A 22310-nucleotide genomic window follows, 5' to 3' on the forward strand; every position below is an offset into this window, starting at 1 on the left:
TTACCACAATCAAATTAATGAATACGTCCATCACCAGCCATCCTGCACGGTGGATCCCCAGAACTTGTTCATTTTAGCACTGAAAGTTTGTACTTTGATCAACATCCCTCCAGTTCCCGTACCCCTGCCCCTGGCAACCACTGTTCTACCCTCTGCTCCTATGAGTTCAGCCTTTTTCAGATTTCATGTATGTATTAGTCCATTCTTGCACTGCTATAAAGAAATACCTAAAACTGGGTAATTTATAAAAAAAAAAAAAAAGAGGTTTCATTGGCTCATGATTCTGCAGGCTCTACAGCAGGGGTGTCCAATCTTTTGGCTTCCCTGGTCCACATTGGAAGAATTGCCTTAGGCCACACATAAAATACACTAACACTAACTAACAATAGCTGATGAGCTAAAAAAAAAAAAAAAAAAAAAAAAATTGCAAAAAAATCTCCTTATACTTATGTATGTGTCTGTGTGTGTGCGTGCGTGTGTGTGTGTATTATCTTAATTCTCAAAATATCCTTAAAAGGCAAACACAAGTATTAGTGTATTTGGCAGATGCAGAGATCAAAGTTCACACACAGTAACTACATCATGAAGCCAGGTGCCAAATGCTAGAGGCCACATTCTGAAACACCTCTCAGCTCCATCACACACTCAGATTATGTGCGTCGTCTCCTAGCTCTGAGAATACAGTTCAAACTCCTCAATTCAGTATATAAAGCTTTATAGCATGGCTTTGGTTTATGACTTTATTTTCATTACACTATTTGTTGGAGCTATTCACAATAACTTGTGCCATGCCTGAACGCATATTATTTGTTTTTTGGAACATCTGTTAAACATGCAATACTTTACGGAACATATACATATCACTGTACTGCTCGATTAATTTTCTTTTTTTTTCCCAATAGGTTTTTGGGGAGCAGGTGCTGTTTGGTTACATGAATACACTCTTTAGTGGTGATTTCTGAGATTTTGGTGCACCCATCATCTGAGCAGGTACACTGTACCCAATGTGTAGTCTTTTACCCCTCACACCCTTTCCCCCAAGTCCCCAAAGTCCACTGTATCATTCTTATGCCTTTGCATCCTCATAGCTTAGCTCTCATGACTGAGCACACAGGATGTTTGTTTTTCCATTCCTGAGTTACTTTACTTAGAATAATGGTCTCCAATTCCACCCAGGTTGCTGCGAATGCCATTATTTCATTCCTTTTTATGGCTGAGTAGTATTCTATGGTATGTGTGTGTGCGTGTGTGTGTGTGTGTGTGTGTATATACCATAATTTATTTATCCACTCATTGTTCTTGCTGGAGTAAGATGGTATCACATTGTGGTTCTCATTTGCATTTCCCTGATCGTTAGTGATGTTGAGCAATTTTTCATGTTTGTTGGCCATTTGTATATCTTCTTTTGAGAATTGTCTATTCATGTCCTTAGCCTACTTTTTTTTTTTTTCTTGAGACAGAGTCTCGCTCTGTCTCCCAGGCTGGAGTGCAGTGGCACGATCTCGGCTCACTGCAACCTCCGCCTCCTGGGTTCAAGTGATTCTTCTGCCTCAGCCTCCTGAGTAGCTGGGACTACAGGCGTGTGCCACCACGCCTGGCTAATTTTTTGTATTTTTAGTAGAGACGGGGTTTCACCGTGTTAGCCAGGATGGTCTTGATCTCCTGACCTTGTGATCCACCCGCCTTGGCCTCCCAAAGTGCTGGGATTACAGGCATGAGCCACCGCGCCCAGCCTAGCCCACTTTTTGATGGGATTTTTTTTTTTTTTCTTGCTGATACGTTTGAGCTCCTTGTAGATTCTGGATATTAGTTCTCTATCAGATGTATAGATTGCAAAGATTTTCTCCCACTCTGTGGGTTGTCTATTTATTCTGTTGACTGTTTCTTTTGCTGTGCAGAAGCTTTTTAGTTAATTAAGTTCCATCTATTTTTCTTTGTTTTTGTTGCATTTGCTTTTGGGTTCGTGGTTATGAAGTCTTTGCCTAAGCCAATGTCTAAGAGGGTTTTTCCGATGTTATCTTTTGGAGTTTTTATAGTTTTATGTCTTAGATTTAAGTCCTTGATCCATCTTGAGTTCAAAATCTCATAATATTTTAAGAAAGTTTACGAATTTGTGTTGGGCCACATTCAAAGCCATTCTGGGCCACATGTGGCCTGTGGGCCGTGGGTTGGACCAGCTTGCTCTACAGGAAGCATGGCTGGGGAGGCGTTAGAAAATTTACAATCATGGCAGAAGGTGAAGGGGAAACAGCATGTCTTCACATGGCCAGAGCAGGAGGAAGAGAGTGAAGGGGGAGGTACCACATACTTTTTTTTTTCATGGTTCAGGCTTTACTGGGCATCACACAGGGCTGGGGTAGGGACCCAGCAAAGGGAGCAGGGCCTGCAGATGGTCTTTGAGGACAGTGCTGGGGAGCTCAGGGATCAGTCCAGCTTCTCAAAGAAGAGACAAGCACTGATAGGAAAAGCAGTCAGGTTGGTGTTAGTGCAGGAAAAGGGAGATGTTAGGAGGGGGACTTTGATGGAGGAGAGTGGGGAGCTGAAGCTTTAAAGATCCTCAATGCGAGGAGGGATCATGTTAGCAGAAAGGAAGCCAATGAGGCCTTGGGGAAAAGAAGAGAGTGGAAACAACGAAAAAGGAAGAAGGCTGGTCCAGGGAGTCGAGCTGTTCTCCAGTGTTCTCCAGGCTCCCAGGCAGCAGGGTCGGCTCCTCCCTCCCATCTTCTGGCATCGCAGAGCCCTATTTGCTGTTCCACGTAGCTGACTTCCCAGAGGACCTCGGAGGCATTGGCTGGACTTCATGTAGGCAGAGATCTTCTTCAAACCCTCAATTCGGGAGATGAAGTCCTTCAGGTTTGGGAAGGCGTCCAGGCAGCTGGGGTCAAATATACAGTTCAGGTCAAGGATGTCATAGGCAAGGAAGTCCACAAAGGTGATCTTGTCTCCTGCAAACCATGGCCACTTCCCCAGAAACTGTGAGTAGAGCTTTAGCTTTTCAGGGAGTTCCTCCAGGTACTTTGGCTTCAGTTTCTCAAATTCTGGGATATAGCAGATCATGGCCAGCTGCATCAGGTTGTCTACAGTCTGGTTCTCTGAAATGTCCATACAAATCTTCTCCTCTTCTGTCTCCTCACACAGGTTGTTCTTGCGGGCAATGTGGCACAGGATGTCATTGCTCTGGGTGATCTTTGAGCCCCATCAAACAAGTAGGGCAGATTGGGAAAGTCCAGGCCCAGCTTGAATTTTTCATTCAGCTACTGGCTTCTGTCATAGTCAGGAGAGTCCCCCATCGTGTACTTCTTTTCCTTGTAGCTTGAGTCTGTGTATTCAAGGAGCAGGCGGATGGCATGTGCCAGCCCGTGAATGTCCCCATACCCCAGTGTCATGGGCATGGTTCTCGTTGGTGCAGATTCTGCAGACCAGTGCTACACACTTTTAAACAACCAGATCTCATGAGAACTCACTCACTATCACGAGAACAGCAAGGGGGAAATCTGCCCCCATGATAAATCACCTCCTGCCAGCGCCCGCCCCTAACACTGGGGATTACAATTCAACATGAGATTTGGGCAGGGACACAAATCCATACCATATCAACGTATAAATGAGATCATACAATATTTGTCCTTCTGTGCCTGGCTTATTTCACTCAGCATAATGTCCTCCAGGTTCATCCGTGTTGTTCCAAATGGCAGGATTTCCTTGCTTTTTATGGCTGAATAACTTTCCATTGTATGTATGTACCACATCTGTGAGGCTGGCTATTATCAAAAAGACGAGAGACAACAACTATTGGCAAAGGGGCAGAGAAAAGGGAACCATTGTACACTGTTGGTGGAAATGTAGATTGGTATACCCATTGTGGAAAATAGTATTATGGTTCCTTTAAAAATTAAAAATGGAACTACCATATGATCCAGCAGTCCCACTGCTGGGTACATATACAACAGGAATGAAATTAGTAGGTTGAAGTCCTATCTGCACTCTCATGTTCATTGCAGCATTAGTCATAATAGCCAAGATATGGAGCCAAGACTGACCTAAGTGTCTGTCTATGGAGGAATGGATAAAGAAAATGTGGTACAAACAACTTACTCTTTGTGCACCTTGAAGAACATCTAGACTTAGGACAGACAACTTTCCTATCATAACTTTTTAACAGAAACTAGTAATATATGGGATCTGTATTTTTTTCAGTACAGATAAGCTATGTTATTCACCTTAGGCTTACAGGATGGGATGTGTAGACAGGCTTTTAGAAGCTGTTTTCTTTCATCTTAGTCAACATGCTTGCAGTTTAGGACTTGCCCACAGATTAGAGGGGCCTTTTATGGATTTATAGGACAATTGGCTAAATTTTCTTAGCCAGTATGGAGAACTGAAGCAGGGACAGCCCACAGCCTAGTCAGCTATGTTTTGGTTTTTGGTGTTGGGTTTTTTGACACAGAGTTTCACTCTCTTTGCCCAGGCTGGAGTGCACTGTCGTGATCTCGGCTCATTGCAGCCTCCACCTCCTGGGTTCAAGCTATTCTCCTGCCTCAGCCTCCTGAGTAGCTGGGATTGCAGGTGCCCGCCACCACACCTGGCTAATTATTTTCGTATTTTTAGTAGAGATGGGGTGTCACCATGTTGGGCAGGCTGTTCTCAAACTCCTGGCCTCAAGTGATCCACCCACCTCAGCCTCCCAAAGTGCTGGGATTACAGGCATGCGCCACCACGCCCGGCTGTTTTTTATTATTTTTAATAATAGCTCAAGTATATCCAGTAATTCTAATTCTAGGTGTTTAGCCAAGAGAAATGCAAACATGCCCATGTAAAAACTTGTACCTGAATGTGCCTACCAATCTTATTCATAGAAACCAAAAAGTGGACACAACCCAAATGTCCAGCGGTGGATGTATCAGTAAACAAAATGCCGTCTATCCATACAATAAAATATTACCCAGCAATAAAAAAGAATGAAATACTAAAACATATTACAACATGGATGAGCCTCAAAAACATTATGCTAAGTGAGAGAAGCCAGTCACAAAACACCACATACTGTATGATCCCTTTGGGATGAAATGTCCAGAATAGGCAAATCTGTAGAGACAGAAAGTAGATTCGTGGTAGCCATGGGCTGGGGGAGGCAAGGAGGGGAGGGAAAAGGGGAATGACTGTTAATGGGTATGGGGTTTCTTTTTGGGGTGATGAAAATGTTTTAAAATGGATCCTGGTGATGCTTGCACAGTTCTGAATATACTGAAAGCCACAGAATTGCACACTATAAACAGGTGCATTATATAACATATGCATTGTATCTCAGTTAAGCTGATGTTTAAAAAATAGCTCAATCATAATTTCTCACTCAGGTGTGGGTTAGGAATATGACTTCCTTTCAAAGAGTACAGTGTGGAAAGAGGGGAAAAAAAAGAATAACTTTATCATGGAGAAAGCTGACAAATACTCCCTCAGCAAGGTGGTCAAGGCTGACATGATGTGATAAGGACAGCGCTTACCTCTGTGGTCTCCCTCCCCCAAACCCACAACCCCAGTCGAACCATGAGAGACACCAGACAAACCCCAACTGAAGGACTTTCTATAACATACCCAGCCAGTCCTCTGCAAAACTGTCAAGGTCATCAAGAACCAAGAAAGCCTAAGAAACTCACAACCAAGAGGAGTCCAAGGCAACAGGATGGCTAAGTGAAATGCGGCACCCTGGATGGGATCCTGGGACAGAAACAGGATGCGAGGGAAATACTGGGGACATCTGAATGAAACATGGGCTCTAATAATAATCTATACCAACATGGGTCCATTAATTGTGACAAATGTATCATACTAATAATGGGAAACTGGGATTTGCCTAACTTCTTTGTGTCTCTTTCCTCATCTCCAAAGTAGGGGTATTAATGGTACCTACATCAGTGGTTTGTGGGGTGTAAGTGATTTAAGCCATTATATAATGTTGAACAGTGCCTGATAGTAAGTGCTCAATACCTGTTAGCTACCATTACTATAGTTATTCATAATTTCAGACATTTTGTTTTAAAATGAGAGAGAGAGGTTAAGAAAAAATCTACTTAGTGCAACCATAAAGCTAACTCTTTTAAAAGAGGTTCAGAAGTGCTGCCCTTGCCTGATGTTTATTAAGTAAACACTTTTTTCAGAGGGAGGTGATAGAGAATTGAATACATAGGTACCTTTTTCTCTTAAGCCATCTACTTTTAAGATAAAGTTGGAAGGAAGTGGAATAAAGTATATACACCCAAGGGGTAAAATGTAATGGGAATACTTTATATACTGCATAAGGGAGGAGAAATAGCAAGGAAACTGTACATAGTTAGTCCCCAAATGAAAAACACCCAGCTCGGCCGGGCGCGGTGGCTCACGCCTGTAATCCCAGCACTTTGGGAGGCCGAGGCAGGCAGATCACGAGGTCAGGAGATCGAGACCATCCTGGTTAACATGGTGAAACCCCATCTCTACTAAAAATACAAAAAAATTAGCCGGGCGTGGTGGTGGGAGCCTGTGGTCCCAGCTGCTTTGGAGGCTGAGGCAGGAGAACGGCATGAACCTGCGAGGCAGAGCTTGCAGTGAGCCGAGATTGCGCCACTGTACTCCAGCCTGGGCGACAGAGCTAGACTCCTTCTCAAAAAAAAAAAACAAACACCCAGCTCACAAATATCACACATGTATGTATACACACACAAATATTATAAATATAGTGAATTACAAAATACACAGTGCCTGGTTAAATTTGAATTGCAGATAAACAGCAAGTACATTTTTTTAGTATAAATTTGTCTCAAATATTGCATGGGACATACACTAAACAATGATTTATCTGAAATTCAAATTTAACTAGGCATCCTGTATTTTTATTTGCTAAAGTTGGCAAACCTGCTGAAAGAGCAATATGCATTTCAGGTGTGGTGTGGTGGCTCAGGCCTATAATCCCAACACTTTGGGAGGCCGAGGCAGGCAGATCATTTGAGGTCAGGAGTTCGAGACCAGCCTGGCCAACATGGCAAAACCCCATCTCTACTAAAAATACTAAAAAATTAGCTGAGCGTGGTGGTAGACGGCTGTAATCCCAGCTACTGAGGAACCTGAGGTACGAGAATCACTTGAACCCAGGAGGCAGAGGCTGCAGTGAGCCGAGTTTGTGCCACTACACTCTAGCCTGGGACAGAGTGACACTCCATCTCAAACAAAAATACAAATGATCATCATGCATTTCAATGTTTATTATGTTTTCTTTCTAAGATAATCATGAGGCAGGGCGTGGTGGCTCACGCCTGTAATCCCAGCACTTTGAGACGCCAAGGAGGGTGGATGACTTAAGCCCAGGAGTTCACGACCAGCCTGGGCAACATGGTGAAACCTCATCTCTACAAAAAATACAAAAAAAAAAATACAAAAATTAGCTGTGTGTGGTGGCACATACCTGAAGTCCCAGCTACTTGGGAAGCTGAGGTGGGAGGATCACCTGAACCCGGGAGGCAGAGGCTGCAGTGAGTCACTGCACTCCAGCTTGGGTGACAGAGTGAGACCTTGCCTCAAAAAAAAAAAAAAGAGATCATCATAAGAAACTTAGAAAACTGATCAGAAGTCCCTCTGAATGTCTCATGCATTTGCTAAGCAGCAATTCTATAAGCTGCAGTGATGCTGCTGTGTTTCCGTCAAAGGTCACCAACTTGTTGGAAAAAAAATTAGAAGTTGCAACAATTAATCTTTAAGGAAATTAATTTATCAAATCACCTTTTCTATTTAAATTCAAGAATGAAAATGTTTTATATTATAATTTTGAAGTTTCAGTGAGAAAAAAAGGAGAAAATGTTAGTGAATGAAAGAGAAGCAGAGAAGAAGAACGGCACATGTGGAGATGCAGAGAGGCAAGGGACAGAGACAGAGAAAGGCAGACGGGAATGAGCGGGGAGCAAACAGAGGAGAGAGTAGGACAAAGGCAGCCAGGCACAGGAGGCTCCGGGGTGAACTGCTGTGCAGAGGCTGTGGTCTCAACAAGCCGGGAGAGCACATCGGGGCAGTTGGGGTGCACTGGTCCTCGGAGCCAAGTCAATGTCACCCTAAGGACTAGAAGAAATCAAGCTAAGGGTTGGATGTAGGGTATCCTATATACCCTGCTGCTAAAGAACCTTTTGCTTTAAGCTGAAATGAGAATATTAGAAATGAAGAAAGGAAGGAGTGAGGGACGGAAAAGGGGAAAAGGAAGGCAGGAAGAAAAGGTGTCCAGCTTTCTTTTTAGTTGTGTGTAATAATATATCTAACTCAACGGGAGGGACCTTAAAAAATAACAGTCTTTTTTTAATGTGCCTTCCAGCTTTCTTTATTTTTAATTTTTGTGGGTACACAGTAGGTGCATATATTTATGGCACATATGAGATGTTTTGATACAGGCATGGGCCCTGTGAAATAAAAACATCACGGAGAACGGGGTAACCATCTCCTCCAGCAATACAATGGACCATCTTGAGTTTGGCTTGGGAATTAAACAAATCTCTCTCTCTCTCTCTCTCTCTCTCTCTCTCACACACACACACACACCCCGTGATTAGACTCTACATGTTTGACCCTGATTCAGTTCTGTTTCCTTTCCAGCATCCTTGAACCTGGCAAAGTGGCAAAGGTGGGGAAGAGCTGAGTCACCAAAGATAAAGTATAATTCAAGTAATCCATCAGTAAATCATAAAGATTTAGTTGTATGTTAAATTGTTACTAGGCCCAAAGAGTCAGACTTTGAGAAAAGATTTTGAGCTGTTATACTTTGGATCATTCAGAAAATGAAAAATGGTAGTATTTTACTCAGGAAATTTCATTTCTACTATGTGAGTCTTTTTAAAGCACATGGATGTGGAAATTTTAGAGGAAAACGTCCTTATATATCATTGAAATGAAATGTAAGTGTGCTTCTTGTTAAGGTGTGCACGTATCAAAAGTCTTTGTTGTATAGGCCCTCGTTCTCTGAGGAGAAAATGCCTAATATTAACAAACAAGGATGGTGAGAATAGTATTTGGGGTTGTTTAATTTAGAAAGAAGGCTGGATAATAGCCAACAGATTTCTTGGCTTTAAATAAGACCCTGGTGACATGTTTCATTTTGATTTCTGAGATTAATTAATTATGGGAAAAATCTTAGAATTTATTTAAAGGGTCACATGGGAAAAGTCATGCAGCAGGAGAGAGGTTTGGTCTGAGATGGAGGAGGAGTTCCAAGATAGGATGACTGGCATTTGGAAAATTACTGAGAAACAAATAATGGCTAATGTTCATGTTTTCTAAATTAGAAAGGAGAAATTATTTTTGATACCACAGTAGAGACTGTTAGAACCTTTACGCAATTTTGTGGGGTGGGGGGCGGGGGAAGAACTTGGTGTACACGGAATGGGAAACTTTCCAAATTATCCAGTATTGCGTCTCTAGTATCTAGCACAATGCTTGAGATATAGATTTTCTACTGAAACGTTGGATGACACAATCTATTTTTTGCATATGGATTGTGCGATCCAACATTTAAGTAGAAGGGTGAATTCAAGAGCAGTTGCACATTCTGATAAATGGAGAAACTGTAAGATTAAAAAGAAGGTTCCGGCTGGGCGCGGTGGCTTATGCCTGGAATCCTAGCACTTTGGGGGGCAGAGGCGGGCGGATCACCTGGGGTTAGGGGTTTGATACCAGCCTGGCCAACATGGAGAAACCCCATCTCTACTAAAAAAGAAATACAAAAACTAGCCGGCCTGGTGGCATGTGCCTGTAATCCCATAATCCCAGCTACTTGGGAGGCTGAAGCAGGAGAATTGCTTGAACCCGGGAGGCGGAGGTTGCAGTGAGCTAAGATCGGGCCATTGCACTCCAGCCTGAGCAACAGAGTGAGACTCTGTCTCAAAAAAAAAAAAAAAAAAAAAGAAGGTTCATTGGAGAAAGAAATACAGACCATTTTATTAGACTGGAACTGGCTTCAGCAATTTAGGTTCTTTAAGCATCTGCTAAGGTTACTGCAAAAAGGCCTGAGTGTAGCCAAAGCAACAGATTTTAAAGGAACATACAACGCACCTGTTGAAATTGAAGACGCCAAGGTGAAGATTTATTTTTGGTCTCTTTCTATCTATGTCTGACAATAGTTTCACATAGTATGCTTTTCAATTTTTTTTGGTAAACTGCAGAGTATTTGGGGGGAGTCTTTCTGCTGTAGAATATAATCCCCAGAAACAAACACAGTGGGGAAAAAAATAAAAAGAAAAAAACATAAGCAAAAGATTCCATCTAGAGAGCTCAATTTTAGCTTGTTCTGTCTTCAATCCACTTTCCTCATTGATCTAAGGTCTTCTGCAAAGATAATAAAATTAATGGCAAAGTCACATGTGCCATCACATACTCATGCTTCTATTCTCTACTTCCCCATTTATCTCATCTCTCATCTCCCCTGTCAGAATTCTTTCACAGCTTCTGATTATTTTTTAAAAGCCACGTTAACAATTTGTTCCACATATTAACTACTTTCGCTGGAAAAAAATCTTTAGCCATGATTTAATTCTTTTTTTTTTTCACCAAGTGCCCCTTGCCTAATCTGCCTGCAACTCCAGATTTTGCAGCTTTCCACACACATTGCTTCACATTTTCTCTGAAAAAGATGACTTTTTTAGCATTGCCATTATGTAAATGTTACTCTTCTTACAGAAAATTCTGCTGAAGCTAAATTCCTCCCCACCAGGCACATCAGTTTAGGTAAACAAATCCTTAAATACACTATGTTCTTTCTCTGTTTGGTACAAGTAATCATCTGAAAAAAATTAATCAAGTGATTCTCAAAACTCACAAAGTAAATAGCCAGAGTTTAATTCAATACCATCAAGTTTTCAGTTACAGCGCTTGCTCGTATTCTGCAATGCCTTCTCTTCCACTTAAAACTGCTCAGTGGAGTCAAACTCTGAAAAGTAATAGTTACTTCTTAATAATAGTTACTGTCCCACAAATTCTATCATATTCATGCCAAGAATAAAACTTACACTTTTCTGCATAGGAGTAAGTGGAAAATGGACTTTAATTCCTTTTCCCAATTTAGGATGAATATTTATTCAGTAGCTACGTTGTTTTGGCGCTGTGTTGGGATACAGGTGCAGTTCCTTTCTAGATTCCACATTGTCTGGAATGTTCCATGTGTTGATCCAAAATATACTTTATGTTCCGCAAATGAGAGGAAGAGCTTGGAGGCCTGGATTCTTTTACAACAGTAGTTTTTAAACAATTATTTGAAACAATTCAGTGTTTTGCATATTTTATTTACATTTTCATGACCCATGAGATACTTTTCCCCATATTTGACTTTTACTATTTTGATAACTGTTAATGTAATACATAAATCCCTGAAAAATGCAGAAAATAGCAAGAAAAGAAAAATCACCAGTACTCTGTCCCCCAGAGATAAGACCTTTTCAATGATTCGGAGTATCTGTCTTCAAGTTTTTAGTCAATTTTAACTTTTTTGAAAGTTAGTTTTGCAACCTGCTTTTTAAATAATATTTTGCACGTCCTCCATTTTCAACTGCCTAGGGTGGGAAAACAATTTTGTTAGCTACTATTTCTCATCAAAAATAGTCCAGGATTTGATTATGTGAACTTGTGGGGATGGGGGACATTCCAGGAACAGAAATATCAGTTGCGGCATAGAGGAGAGAAGAGGATCCAAGAGTGCGGCAGTCTAAGGACAATCGGTGCACATTGACAGTCCCCCAAATCCATAACACAGAGCTCAAATTGCTTTGGGTTTCTGCAGATTTTTGAAGTTACTTAAATAAATTTCACCCTACTCACCCTTATAAATCCTTTCCAGTTTTTTTTTTTCAGTCTGAATGGTTAATTATTGGCTTGTAAGTGCTCAGAGAAGTATTAGAGTATAAGAAATATTCACTGGTATTAGTGTTTTAGATTTCAATAATCAGCAATAATTCTTAAATATTTTCCAAATATCTTTTTGGTTTGAATAAAATCATAGCACGTAAATTTTTGCCCTCAAAATATACTAACTCAATAATAGTGATCAAGGCCTGAGATATTATAAAAGTATTGTTCTTTTACATATGATGCATTTAGGATCCTGAAGCTATTATATTTCAATGCTTAATTAGTCATTTCCAAAGATAAGCATTCACTTTGTCTCAAAATGAAACAAACATGAAGTCTTAATTAAGATTTAAATTGGGTGAGGTATTACAGGATCTCAGGTTTGTTATTTTTTTCTAACACACAGGACTCATTTTAGATGGGTTTTGAGCTAACATATTTATGACTTCCATTGGGATGCAAAATAGTATGTTTTTGTTTTTCTTTGGTTTTGTTTTTAACAATCAATTCCCTGCACTAATGGTCTGGATGAATTCAACGTTGAAATGTCCTTCATATTTTTCAGTTAAATTGGTCAAAATGACATGTTGCTCTTTGCTGTTTGTTTGTTTTTTGGCCACTGCACATTAGGTAATTCTTTAAACTAGGAATTTTTTTTTTGCAAGGATCTAGTAAAAGAGAGAAGGGAACATTTGTTGTTAAATATAACAGAATAAATTATAATTGTATGTTTGTAGGTAACTTGTAGATATGTACTGCAATTTCCTAATAAATATTACTTCATTTCTCAGGCAATTCACTATAGAAATTATGCACTCTCCCACAATACAAAAAAACTAATGTCACAAAGGTGAATTCTAAGATACATATTGACAATAAAGAGCCGTAAGCACACGGTGGGCAAAAGTCCTAGCAAACTTGAAAAATATTTAACTGAACAATAATGGAGCAATGCCAGATGCTAAAAGTCACCAAAGATAATTTTAATTGTTGTAGATATAATGGTGTTCAATGACAGCTGTTTTGGAACAAAAAGGTTATTTCCTGAAAATTTCAGTAAGTTTTCTCCTAAAATAAACTCTCATTGATTGTTAAAATTACCAATTGTCCTTAATGGCAAATAGACACTAAAGTTGGCTAATAACTTTAAATATGGAGTCATTCCTACGTGTTGATTTGTAAACACTATCTGGAGGAAAAATTAAAAAGACATAATGTAGCTGAGGGTTATTTCTCCCTATGGAGATATCACAGGACTCTTATGTAAGAGAAGTCGTTGAAAAAATATCTAAAGCAAAAACTACTTACGGACCGAATGTCGCAACTTTCCCACTAAGCACAGCTTCCTCTCTCCTTTCCCCTCTCTTTTTTTGGAAATGACAAGAATAAGCTTTTTTAAAAACTAAATTTTGTGAAATTATAAGTTTAAAAAATTATTTAACAGAAGAGATGTCACATTAGTAAATAAAGGTGTATTTTGTCTGCTGGCCTAGTAGTACTAGAATAAAAACTGCTTTAGATGTCGTGTTTATTTATACATTACAAGCCTATTTTTAAGTTTGTTTGACCCAAGGTTATAATTGTATATGTTACACTTAAGTAAAAGTAATGTGGGGAAACGTAAAGATAAAGAAGGCAGAGTTTCTGTTCTCAAGCCAAGACACATGCTTATTCCATTCATTATTAATTCATTTTATTTCATTTTTCTCTAATTAAGAAAACTAATATATATTCATTATTTTTAAAATTGGAAAGTTCAGAAAAAGATAAAGAATAATCACTTGAATATGCACCATCACCCGGAGATAACCACTGTTAAAACATAGACTTATGGTTTTCCTCTATACATGTGCATGTACAAATATATCTTTTTTTTTTTTTTTTTTGAGACGGAGTCTCGCTCTGTTGCCCAGGCTGGAGTGCAGTGGTGTGATCTCAGCTCACTGCAAACTCTGGCTCCCAGGTTCAAGTGATTCTCCTACCTCAGCCTCTCGAGTAGCTGGAACTACAGGCACGCATCACCATGCCCAGCTAATTTTTGTATTTTTAGTAGAGATGGGGTTTCACCATGTTGGACAGGATGGTCTCAATCTCTTGACCTCGTGATCCATCTGCCTCAGCTTTGGCTCACTGCGACTTCCGCCTCCCATGTTCAAGTGATTCTACTGCCTCAGCCTCCCGAGTAGCTGGGATTACAGGCATGCGCCACCACGCCCTGTTAATTTTTTTTGTATTTTTAGTAGAGATGGGGTTTCTCCATGTTGGTCAGGCTGGTCTCAAACTCCCAACCTTAGGTGATCCACCCGTGTCAGCCTCCTAAAGTGCTGGGATTACAGGCTTGAGCCACTGCACCTGGCCAAATATATCTTTAAACAAGAAGTAGATAGTGGGGTTTTTTTGTTTTTGTTTTGTTTTGTTTTGTTTTTAGATTTTAGTTATCAGTTTAACAATGATCAGAAAAGAACTGACTTTCTTTTCTTTTCTTTTCTTTTCTTTTTTTGAGACAGAGTTGCTCTGTCACCCGGGCTGGAGTGCAACGGCACCATTTCGGCTCACTGCAACCTCTACCTGCCAGGTTCAAGTGATTCTCCTGCCTCAGCCTCCTGAGTACCTGGGATTACAGGCGCCTGCCACTATGCCTGGCTAATTTTTGTATTTTTAGTAGAGACAGGGTTTCATCATGTTGGTCAGGTTGGTCTCGAACTCCTGACCTCAGGTGGTACACCCGCCTTGGCCTCCTAAAGTGCTGGGATTACAGGCATGAAACACTGCACCCAGCCAGAACTCACATTTTTTAAAGAACTCGCATTGTCCTTACGTACCACAAGAATTCCCATTTTCCTGAGATATTTAAGAATCTTTTTTTATTTCATTCTAGTCCTGCCTTGTGGGATCCATAGCATTCAATCATATATGGTAACTAGGTAGCATTCCAGTATTTTCCACTTAAGTATTCCTTTTAAGATGCTTGGTTTTAAGCAAAACATTTATGTAAGGGCTTTTATATGTCAAAATAATGTATTAATATTAAATCTATGTTTTTAAAAGATTAAAGTACAGAAAATTTCCATGAGGCTAAGTCTACTCAAACAAGTGATTAAACATGGAATTAAACATGGAATTAATCACTAGTGTCTGCCAATCAAATGTTTTAGAATTTAGTAGTTTTTGTTTCACTCTCATGTGTGGGATACATTCTAATGTTTTAATACATTTATTAATTTATTCTGTAGTAATACTACACTGACTTTAAAAAGCATACATCTGTATGTTCTGACATGAATAGACCTTCTTAAGGAAAAAGTTCGCAGAAAAAAATGTATTTTGAACAATTTATGCTGAACAGTAATAAAAGCACATATGCTAAATTACATATGTGTAGAAGTATACATATTTGCTTCTGTTTGTGTGGAAATGCATAGAAAAGAGACTAGCAAGAAACACCTCAATTTGGGAAAGGAAGTGGAAGTGGGGAGGTTGTGAGGGGGAACCTGAGCAATTTATTCTAGAGATTTCTATATTCCTTTCTGCAAGAATATATTCATGCATTAATGATATCATCGCTTTTAAATGAAATAAACATTCTTTTACTACTTATATTGGTGCTTCACTACTCTGAATTCTGGTCCCCATCTCTAAGAAAGTTGAGCACTCCCAGAAAAGATGTCTGCATTGCACTTTGCACTTTCCCCACATCCCTAGCATTAGTGCCTTGGCTCAGTAAGTCCCCCTCAGTAGCGCATGTCTTTCTTGAACCTATAAAATAATTACCTAGAGTGTGATTTAGAAGCCACCGCTCCACAGACCAGCAAAGCCATTATCTTGTGGAGGAATCTACAAAGAGCTCTGGGTATGAATTTCATTGTAAGTCCTTATAATAAAGTTACAAACAAAAACTGGGATTAATTTTCTTTTCTAGTATGTTATTAAAAGTTCAGTTTAAATAAAGTTTAACCACACTTGGCACATCGTTTTCAAAAATAAGATCTGGGAGAACAGGAACTAGTAACTTCTAGTTCTGCTGCAGGACCAGCCAAGAGCTCTGCGATGGGCATCATTTTTTTCTATTAAAAAAAAAAAAAAGAGGTCTCGGTGCTCTACTGAGAACAGCAACTGATGGAAAGGAAGAAGGTATTGGATTTTACAATGTGAACACAGGAAGGAAAAGTGTACGTGGAGCCCCTCCCCCAGCTGCTACTATTTGCCCTGAACCTAGATATAGGGTAGGGCCTGGTTTGATGTGGCAAGTGTAGTTCCGAATTGTGGTTACACAAGAAATTCAGTCTGCTTCATTATGAATGATGTTCATCATATTAATGAATTCCTAAATGAGAAAAGGTGAGATGGACATTTTTTGCAGGTGATTTCTTTCCTAAAACACACTTACACAGTACCAAGCAGCTTCAGTTGTTCACACTGGTAGGTTTTTTTTTCAGATCTCTTGTGATCCAGCCCCAGAAGTGGAAGTGTGGCTAGACAGGCATCAGTCCCTTCATTCTGAAGACTTTTTCTTTTTTCCCTGGCTATCTTTCCTTAATTGATCATCATGGGCAAACCTCTGTCATCTTATTTCTTTTCTTTTTTTTTTTTTGAGACAGAGTCTCGCTCTGTCGCCCAGGCTGGAGTGCGGTGGCGCGATCTCGGCTCACTGCAAGCTCTGCCTCCCGGGTTCACGCCATTCTCCTACCTCAGCCTCCCAAGTAGCTGGGACTACAGGCGCCCGCCACCACGCCCGGCTAATTTTTTGTATTTTTAGTCGAGACAGGGTTTCACTGTGTTAGCCAGGATGGTCTCGATCTCCTGACCTCGTGATCTGCCCGCCTCGGCCTCCCAAAGTGCTTAGATTGTAAGCATGAGCCACGGCGCCCAGCCTCCACTGACAAAGATTTCTAAAGAGCAGGGGACACTCACTCTCTGTGCTTTCTCACCACTGTCAGTAACCAGCACATGACTGAGAGCCGGACTCACAAGTTAGGCTAAGCTGAGTCACAATCAGCGCTATTGCAAACTAGTTGTACGACTCTGGTCAAGATCTTCTGTGCCTCAATTTATTCATCTGTAATCTAAGAATGATAATATTAATATTAATAATGCCTTCCCTCAAAGGACCCTAGTGAAGATTAAATAGCACAGCAGTTTACAGTGCCTGGTACGTTCACAGTAGGTGCTTAATAAATGTTTCTGACTGGCGTGGCTTCTGCTGCTGTCTTGGTTCTCGTCAAAGTTCCCAGGCCTATCTTATTGGACTTCTCTCTGCCGTATGACAGTGTTGTCTGCTCTTTGCCTTTGACCTTCATCCTCCCAGGTCGTTCTCATTTTTCTTTTTTCTGCCCTTCTAGCTGATCCTTCTCAGATTCCACTACCCCTTAAAAGCTCACATTCCCCACAGAGACCACCCCAGCTTGCCCTTCCTGGAGATCTCTTTCCCATCAACGGCTTCCATCGCTAGGCAGACAATGATGACCCCACATTGCACGTCCATCCCAGACCCCTTCCCGAAGTAACAAGCATGGATAATCATGGTCTGTGGACATCTTCACCTGGCTCTTCCCCACAAACACCAAAAACTTCACATGTCTCAAATTGAGCCCAATTGCTCACGTCAGAAACCTGAGGTCAACTTAGGCTGTCTAGTGCAAATGATTTTGTTTGTTTGCTTGTTTGTTTGTTTTTTAAAAGGCCTTGGACTCTACCTTCTAGGTTGTTTTTTTTAAAAAAAAAAAAAAAAAGAGTCTCTCTCTGTTGCCCAGGCTGGAGCACAGTGGCACGATCACAGCTCACTGCAGCCTCGACCACTAGGGCTCAAGTGATCCTCCTGCCTCAGTCTCCCAAGTAGCTGGGACTACAGGTGCACACCACAACGCCCAGCTAACTTTTTAGATTTTTTGTAGAGACAAAGTCTCACTATGTTGTTACGGCTGGTCTCGAACTCCTGGGCTCAAGCCATTCTCTTGCTTCCCAAAGTGTTGAGATTACAGGCGTGATCCACCGCCCTTGGACCCCAAGTATTTCTGTATGGCTACATCCCACTCATCCTTCAAGATTAAGCTCAGGTATTTCTTATTTGGGAAGCCTTCCCATTAAGCAACCTGGGTTAGGTTTCTCCCCTTCCTATGTAACTCCATGGCACCATGTTATTGCCATGTTTATTGCACTTTCTGCATTGTAATCTTTTTTTTTTTTTAACTTTTCTGCCTCCTCTACTGGACTGTGAGCTCCCTAAAAGCAGTATCTTTTGCCTTTCACCCTAACACAGTACAGGGCAAAGAGGATGTGCTTAATAAGGATTTGAAAGCGAACCTGTACTTAGCTCACCCTTCAAGCTTGATTAACTCCACTGCTCTCTCAGGCATACTGATGTCAGCCTAGAATTTAGCAAGATGAGGGACAGATAGTTCAATAACATTCTAAAGAATTTACAAAATAGTAAATCTGTTCCTAGATCATTAAGAGTTAACTGTGTACTGGAGTTCGAGGGAGCCTTGCCAAGTCAATAAATTACTTGCTGTTTACTGAATACCAACTGTTTCCCCACATGCTGAATATGTTTACTATTTCCATTGCTTGCATTTCTTACTGGCAGTAATTGGAATTAAACTTTTTTTTTTTCGTGAGAAGGAAGAGATTCCTTTGGTAAGATATCATCTTAAATGATGGCTCTCAAATACTTGAAAATGCAATTTTTCTCTGTCTTAGAGTGTGGGATTTAGACTCTAATTTGCATGATAAAAAACATTAAAAAAACTAGCCTTGTATTATGAGCTCTAACAAAATTTTCAGTTTACTCGTTTTGACCTTCCCATTATGGCAGTGGCTCTCAAATTTTAACGTCTGTGAAAAGCACTTGAGTCAAAGAATGAGAGATGGAATTGGGAATGAAAATATCATGACTTTTTTGGAAATCTTTCAGTTGTTTACAAGGAAAAAATTGTTTATGAAAATTTATGTAGTTAAAATTAAAACTTAGGCCAAGCGTGGTGGCTCACACCTGTAATCCCAGCACTTTGGGAGGCCGAGGCGGGTGGATCACCTGAGGTCAGGAGTTCGAGACCAGCCTGGCCAACATGGTGAAACCCCATCTCTACTAAAAATACAAAAATTAGCCAGGTGTGGTGGCAGGCACCTGTAATCCCAGCTACTAGGGAGGCTGAGGCAGGAGAATCGCTTGAACCTGGAAGGCAGAGGCTGCAGTTAGCCAAGATCGTGCCACTGCACTCCAGCCTGAGCAAAAGGGCAAGACTCCGTCTCAAAAAAAAAAAAAAATCATAAGATATCACCCCAGATGCATCTTAAATTTCAGATTCATGGACTCAACCAGGTAGTTCTAATTAGTCCAGGAATCCTAGATCCCACCTTTCTGGGATTAGAAACAAACAAATAAACAAAACAATAACAATAACAAAACACTAAGTGTTTGACATGGATATGAGAACCGCTGATTATTGATTTTTTCTTTTCCTTTTTTTTTTTTTTTTTTTTTTGAGATGGAGTCTTGTTCTGTCGCCCAGGCTGGAGAGTGCAGTGGTGCAATCTCGGTTCACTGCAAGCTCCGCCTCCTGGATTCACGCCATTTTCCGGCTGATTATTGATTTTTAAGTGGAAACACTTTTAAGTGATCTTGAAAGTTATCAGTTTAAGAACAGATACTTCTTTCATAAACAAATTGACAAAATAGCAAAAAAAATTGCTGAAAAAAATTATCAGTTTAAAACACTACAAGTAGTTAACACTGAAAGTTTTTAGTTTGCCAGAATTCTTAGATTTATCTTAGAAATAGTCCAAATTATATCAGTTTTTTTGTTTGTTTGTTTTTGTGACAGAGTCTCGCTGTGTCACCAGGCTGGAGTGCAGTGGCTCGATCTCGGCTCACTGCAACCTCTGCCTCCTGGGTTCAAGCGATTCTCCTGCCTCAGCCTGCCGAGTAGCTGGGACCATAGGCACGAGTCACCACGCCCAGCCAATTTTTGTATTTTTAGTAGAGATGGGGTTTCACCATGTTGGCCAGGATGGTCTCGATCTCTTGACCTCATGATCCGCCTGCCTCGGCCTCCCAAAGTGCTGGGGTTACAGGTGTGAGCCACTGCGCCCAGCCTATATTACATTTTTTACATTAGATTGTTTCCCTTCTAGAATGTCAGTTGAATAAAGGGCCTATTAAATTCTGTGGTTATTAGACAGTGTCTAATCTTTAGGCACCACAGATTAACAAGATTGTTCTTTATGAATTGATCCATTTATAAATATTCACTGAGTACCTACCATGTATCAGGCACACAAGCACTTTGTATGTAAAGTGCTGGGATTTGAGGAGTTCTTCCTGTTTGGAATAGAGTGTTATTTTGAACATAATAGTAATTCAATAAATGTGTGTTGAGTCACTGATTAAATTTAGCATAGAAAATACTATTATTTGAGCTCTTTTGAAATCTATACAAGAATGCTGTCAGAAAAAGTTGCATTGTTAGAACAAGTAAGTATCAGGAAATCCCCTTTGTAGTGGTGGCACTTTAGTGATATCAACCATAAAAACATATTCAGGGATCATAAGGTAAAGTTGAACAATACACTGAATCCTCTTAAAACACAAAAAGCAAAATTAAAGGGAGTATAGAACACACACTTAAACTAAAAATGTACTTTTTAACATTAATTGGATAATTTCCAACCCAATTTGCTAAGATAGTGCCAAACGGTGTTCCATTCTGGAAAGTAATCCATTATAGTATATTCATTATAGTATGAGAGTAAAATGAAGTGCTTGACTTCTAATTCAAGAGAGTAGACCTGAAGAAGTATATGTATTTAGCAGCCCTCCAAAAATAGTCCCAAAACTCCATTAAAATGATCATCTTAAATGATCACTTGGCCTGGTGAGGTGGCCCATTCCTGTAATCCCAGCACTTTGGGAGGCCCAGGCGAGAGGATCACTTGAGGCCAGGAGTTTAAGACTAGCCTGGGCAACATAGCAAGACACACTATCTACATTGTTTTTTTTAATCAGCTGGGCATGGTGGCACGCATCTGTAGTCCCAGTTACTCAGGAGGATGAGGCAGGAGGACCACTTGAGCCTGGAAGTTTGAGGTTGCAGTAAGCTGTGTACTCCAGTCTGGGCAACAAAGAGAAACCCTGAGAAAGAAGAAAGAAAGAAAAAGAAGAAAGAAAGAAAGAGAGAGAGAGAGGAAGGAAGGAAGGAAGGAAGGAAGGAAGGAAGGAAGGAAGGAAGGAAGGAGAGAGAGAGAAAGAAAGGGAGAAAGAGAGAGAGGAAGGAAGGAAGGAAGGAAGGAAGGAAGGAAGGAAGGAAGGGGAGAGAGAGAGAAAGAAAGGGAGAAAGAGAGAGAGGGCGGGAGGAAGGGAAGAGGAAAAGAAGGAAGGGAGGAAGAAAGGAAGGAAGGAAGGAAAGAAGGGAGGGAGGAAGGAAGGAAGGAAGGAAAGAAGGGAGGAAGGAAGGAAGGGAGGGAGGGAGGAAGGAAGGAGGGAGGGAAGGAAAGAAGGAAGGGAGGAAAGTGTTTTAAAAAAGATCAAAGCCACTGCTAGGTTATAGGCGATTTTTTAATGAATTAGGCAAAGATATCCCTTCTTTCAGGTAGGATGAGCACACTGCTAGGATTTCAGCCCCGCTTTATCCACTTGACTGGCTACCTTCGAGCAGAGTTAAACTGCACATCAATATGCTGCAGCCCTGGAATAACAGAATGACAAAACACGGTAGGTGGGTGGAGAGGGGAAGCTAAAAACATGCTAGTTCTTATTTAGTAAAGGGAGGATAGAAATAATTATTTTTTCTCAGTATCATTAAAAACATTTTTTAAATTGAGATATAATTAACATCCCGTAAAATTACCCTTTAAAATGTATAATTCAATGGGCTTTGGTATATTTAATAAAGTTGTGGCTGGGCACAGTGGCTCACTTATGTAATCCCAGCACTTTGGGAGGCCGAGGCGGGTGGATCACTTCAGGTGGAGAGTTTGAGACCAGCTTGGCCAACATGGAGAAGCCCCGTCTCTACTACAAAATACAAAATTAGCCAGACATGGTGGCGGGAGCCTGTAATCCCAGTTACTCGGGAAGCTGAGGCAGGAGAACTGCTTGAACCCAGGAAGCAGAGGTTGCGGTGAGCTGAGATTGCTCCATTGCACTCCAGCCTGGGTAACAAGAGCAAAACTCCATCTCGAAAAATAAAAATAAAAAGTTGTATAATCATCACCACTCTCTAATTCCAAAACGCTTCATCACCCCAAAAAGAAACTGCATCCGTTATCAGTCATTCCCCATGTTCTCCTCTCCCCTGCTCGTGGCAACCACTAATCTATTTTCTGCCTCTATGGATTTGCCCATACCAGACATTTCGTATAAAAGGAACCATATGGTATTTGGTCTTTTGTGCCTGGCTTCTTTCACTTAGTGTAATTTTTTGTTTGTTTGTTTTGAGATGGAGTCTCAGTCTATCACCCAGGCTGGA

The 22310-nt window shown here is 40.6% G+C and overlaps 1 protein-coding gene and 1 pseudogene across 1 annotated transcript in view; one reads left to right on the forward strand and one right to left on the reverse strand.

The window, feature by feature from the left end:
- Positions 1-509: 509 nt before the first annotated feature.
- Positions 510-22310, forward strand: part of PPARG (peroxisome proliferator activated receptor gamma) — a 179661-nt gene continuing 157860 nt past the window's right edge. The window contains exon 1 of the mRNA XM_058437279.1: positions 510-990. The gene's annotated coding sequence lies outside the window, so the exon portion shown is untranslated. The remainder of the gene's footprint in view (positions 991-22310) is intronic.
- On the reverse strand, positions 2741-3569 carry LOC116466750 (glutathione S-transferase Mu 5-like; annotated as a pseudogene).

Source organism: Hylobates moloch, unplaced genomic scaffold (assembly GCF_009828535.3).
Source record: "Hylobates moloch isolate HMO894 unplaced genomic scaffold, HMol_V3 SCAFFOLD_4, whole genome shotgun sequence".
Taxonomy (NCBI): domain Eukaryota; kingdom Metazoa; phylum Chordata; class Mammalia; order Primates; family Hylobatidae; genus Hylobates; species Hylobates moloch.